We start from the raw sequence: 4,643 nt of genomic DNA on the forward strand, positions 1-4,643 counted from the left end.
ACGGTGCCTCCTGCAATTTGTTTCCCTCAGGATCACTTTCAGCAAAGAGGATGCTTTCTCCCTTGAGTAAAAGATAGACTTTCTTTTTTTGCTTTTTATTTTTTAATTTATTTTTAATTGGAGGATAATTGCTTTACAGTGTTCGGTTGCTTTCTGTTGTGCAACAACGTGAATCAGCCGTAAGTGTACACATATCCCCTCCCTCCCGAACCTCTTTTTTTTCCGCAGAGAGCAAGGGCTACTCTTGGTTGTGGCGCGTGGGCTCTAGGTGCATGGGCTTCGGTAGCTGCGGCTCCTGGGCTCTAGAGCACAGGCTCAAATAGTTGTGGCCCATGGGCTTAGTTAGTTACTCCGCCGCACGTGGAATCTTCTAGGATCAAGGGTAGAACACGTGTCCCTGCATTGATTCTTATCCACTGCGCTACCAGAGAAGTCCAAGCCTCTTTTTTCTGTTTCTCATTACAGTAGTAACATGCTCTTGCTGGGGGGAAAAAAAAAAAAAAAAGGTGGGTCACAGACCTCAGCAGACACAGAACCTTGGGCCCCCCTTGGCTCTGCCCTTCCCTCACCCCCACACCCAGTCCATCAACTCATCCTGATGTTTCCACCTTCAGAACCAATCCTGGCTCCAACCCTGGCCACCACTTCCACCCCGCTGCCTGGTCCAAGCGCCATCATGGATCTTGCAGACCCGGCAGTAGCATCCGAATGGTCTCCAGACTGAGCCCCCGCCTCAGGCTCTTCACTCAGCAGTCACTGGAGAACATGCCTTTGAGGGCAATGGTGCAGCAAGGAACCATGATGCATCCCTGCCTAAAAGCCTCTGCTGCCTTTTGTCTCACTCAGAGCGAAAGCCGAAGTCCTCATCTCTATCCACAAGATGCCATGTGACCTGCCCTCCTTCTCTCCTCTCCTCCACCTGCCTTCCTCCCCTTCTATCCTCTACACCCCTCTTCCCACTAGCAGCTTCCTTGCTGTTCCTTGAACCCATGGTCCCACTCTCACCTCAGGGCCTTTGCACCTGCTACTTTGAGCATCCCTTCCCCGCCTCCTCCATCTGGAGGGCTAGCTCAGGTTGCTTTCCAAATGTCACCACTTCAGAAAGTCTTCCCTCCCAGCCTTGTTTAACAATAACCCCTTCCTGGGCTGAAGGGAGAGGGAAATGGGGAGTTCCTGTTTAATGGGCGTAGAGTTTCAGCTTAACAAGATGAGAACAAGCTTAACAAGTTCTGGAGGTGGATGGTGGTTATAGTTGCATGAAAATGTGAAATGCCACCAAGCTCTACACTTAAAAATATTAAGAAGGCCATAAAAAAGGAAAAAGATAGTGCCATTTGCAGAGAAGTGGATGGAGTTGGAGACTGTCATGCAGAATGAAGTAAGTCAGAAAGAGAAAAGCAAATATCGTATAACTTATATCATATAGCTTGCATGTGAAATCTAGAAGAAAGGTCCAGAAGCCCATGACATTAATGGGGTCTCTCCTTTCTGGCTGGACCAGAACTGCCAACTTCTCCCAGCACTGCTGGATTTCAGTGTCTCTGTTCCACGCCCCACCCCGTAGCAGCTGCTCTCTGGAAGGACTCAGGTGGTCTTGTCCTGACCTTGTACAGCCCAGATCACTTGCTTAGAAACCCATCACTGCCCAGCAACGTCTTCTCCAGCCCCAGGGATTCCAGCTGCTTTAGCAGCTCCACATTTTGATCTTTCCCTCCCCAGTTCAGGGGAATGACTGTATTCAGCTTGGACCCCAGCTCTGTGGTCCGTGTTTGGGGCACTGCCTCCCAAGGCTGAGTGAGTGTGGAGCTTATCTCACAGCTTTCCCTTCTCTCAGGGATTTCAGCCTTGCGCTTCCTGAAAATAGCTGCCTCATATACTTGATCCAGGGCTCCCCAGGTGGCTAATAAGTAAAGAATTCGCCTGCCAATGCAGGAAATGCATGTTTGATCCTTGGGTGGGGAGGATCCTCTGGAGAAGAAAATGGCAACCCACTCTAGTATTCTTGCCTGGAGAATTCCATGGTGAGAGGAGTCTGGCAGGCTACACTCCATGGGATCCCAAGAATGGGACATGACTTAGCGACTAAATGACAACTACATATTTGATCCAGTTTTACAGATATTTATGGTGGGAGGGCTAGTTGATACCCGTTACTCCACCATAGCCAGTAGCAGATGATTGCTAGCAGTGTTATTCATTTGCTTCTTAAATATAATTTTTATTTTGGAATAATTTTAGCTCCATGAAAAGGTTGCAAAAATAGTACAGAGAGCTCCTCCATATCCTTCACCCACTCCCCCCTGTAGTTAGCATCTTATATGTGACCAGGACACATTTGTCAAATCTAAGAAATTGTCATTAGTCCAATATTATTAAACTAGAGACTTAGATCTGATTTTTACCAGTTTTCCCATTAGTGTCCTTTTACTACTGTTCTAGAATCCAGGCCAGAATCCCACATGCTAGTGGCTCTATGTGAAGAGCAAAAACCTGGGAACAACTGAAATATCCCCATCAGCAGAACGTGGGTGAATAAATCATGGTACATTCATGTAATGAAATATTATGCAATGAGGTGTGGTACAAATATACACAACAGACCATGACTCGACCATTAAAAAGAAGGAAATAATGTCATTTGGAGCAACATGGATGGGCCTAGAGAGCGTCATATTGAGTGAAGTCAGCCAGACGGGGAAAGACAAATATCGTATGGTATCACTTACGTGAGGACTCTAAAAGGATTATGCAAATGAATTTATTTACAAAGCAGAAACATACTCACAGACTTAGAGAACTAACTTATGGTTACCAGACTGGAAGGGTGGGAGGAAGGGACAGTTAGTTAGGGATAGATGGGGAGAAGGGAGTTTGGGATTTCCGTATACACATATATCAACAAGGACCTACCGTATAGCACAGATGAACTTTGCTCAATGTTATGTAACAACCTAAATGGGGAAAGAATTTGAAAAAAAATAGATATATACATATAACTGAATCACTTTGCTATACATCTGAAACTAACACAACATTGTTGATCAACTATACTCCAATATAAAATAAAAAGTTAACAGGAAAGAAAAGTACTATGGTAACAGTGAAAAGAAAGAAATTATTATATAGGCAACAACATGGATAAATATCATAGACATAGTGTTGAATAAAGGGAGCCTGACACAAAGAGATGCTGATTCCATTAAGGTAAAGTTCTACTTAATGATGATAGAGGTCAGAATAGTCATTACCATTTTTTGGCAGACAGACCCTAGGATGACCCCCATAATTCCTGGTGTTTACTTCTGTATAATCCTTTCCCCTCATTTGTGGGTGGGATCAGTGGTTTGCTTTTAGCCAGTAGACTATGACAAAGGGGAAGGACTTTTGTGGATGTAGTTAAGGTCCCAAATCAGTTGGATGTCGAGTTCCCTTTAAGGGTAGGCCAGACTTAGTCAGGGGAAAGCCTTAGAAGGAGAGATTCTCCTGCTGGCTGGAAGAAGCAAGCTTCTGTGGCGTGAACTGCCTGTGCGAGGTCACAGGGCTAAAGAAGTCAAAGCTGATGGCCAGAAAGAACACAGGGACCTCAGCCCTATGGCTGTGAGGAGGTGAAGGCTGCCAACAACCACGAGGTCTTGGAAGACAGCCCTGGGCTCCAGAGAGGAAACACAGCCTGGCTTGACACCCTGGTTGTAGCTGTGGGGGACCTTGAGCAGAGGACCATTAAGCCGTGTCCACTCCTGACCCACGGAGACCATGAGATCACAAACGGATGTTGTTTGTGGTCATTTGTTATGATGTGACAGGTACCTAACATGCCCTCGGAAGAAGAGTGACTGGGAGAGGGTATAAGGGGCCTTCCAGGAGACTGGACACGTTCTACATCTGGATTTGGGTAGTAGTTATATAGGTGTTGGAAAAGGAAATGGCAACCCACCCCAATACTCTTGCCTGGAAAATCCCATGGACAGAGAAGCCCGGTAGGCTGCAGTCCATGGGATTGCAGAGTTGGACACGATTGAGTGACTTCACTTCACTTATATAGGTGTACTAAGTAGTAAAAATTCACCAAGTTCACTTAAGATTTGTGCAGTTTACCATATGTAAAGTGAAAAAAAGTGAAAGCCGCTCAGTCGTGTCTGACTCTTTGCGATCCCATGGACTATACAGTCCATGGGATTCTCCAGGCCAGAATACTAGAGTGGGTAGCCTTTCCCTTCTCTGGGGGATCTTCCCATCCCAGAGATCAAACCCAGGTCTCCCACATTGCAGGCAGATTCTTTACCAGCTGAGCCACAACGGAAGCCCAAGAATATTGGAGTGGGTAGCCTTTCCCTTCTCCAGCAGATCTTCCCAACCCAGGAATCGAACCGAGGTCTCCTGCATTGCAGGCAAGACTCTTTACCATGTGTAATTTATACCTAAATTTAAAAAATTTCATTGGTGAGCACAGTGCATGACTAGCCTTGGTTTTCTATCCCTCCTCCCACCCACCACCTTCTTTTATCTATCCAGCACTCAGGACCACCAAGGCCGCCTCCAAGTGTCAAACATCACCTCTCCTATCTCCCTGTTAATCATCGCTTGCAGAAAATCTTACTTACTCAGGTGGCATTTAGAGAGCAGAGGTGGCAGCTCTTTTCACG

At 46.2% G+C, this 4,643-nt stretch overlaps 1 long non-coding RNA gene across 1 annotated transcript; it reads right to left on the reverse strand.

Annotated features, from left to right (window-relative positions):
• Positions 1–237: 237 nt before the first annotated feature.
• LOC122702562 lies at positions 238–4,643 on the reverse strand. The gene is made up of 3 exons (XR_006343279.1): positions 4,602–4,643; positions 2,911–2,951; positions 238–481 (listed from the first exon to the last, which is right to left on the reverse strand). It is a non-coding gene; the product is annotated as an uncharacterized LOC122702562 (long non-coding RNA).

Source organism: Cervus elaphus, chromosome 11, assembly GCF_910594005.1.
Source record: "Cervus elaphus chromosome 11, mCerEla1.1, whole genome shotgun sequence".
Classification (NCBI taxonomy): Eukaryota; Metazoa; Chordata; class Mammalia; order Artiodactyla; family Cervidae; genus Cervus; species Cervus elaphus.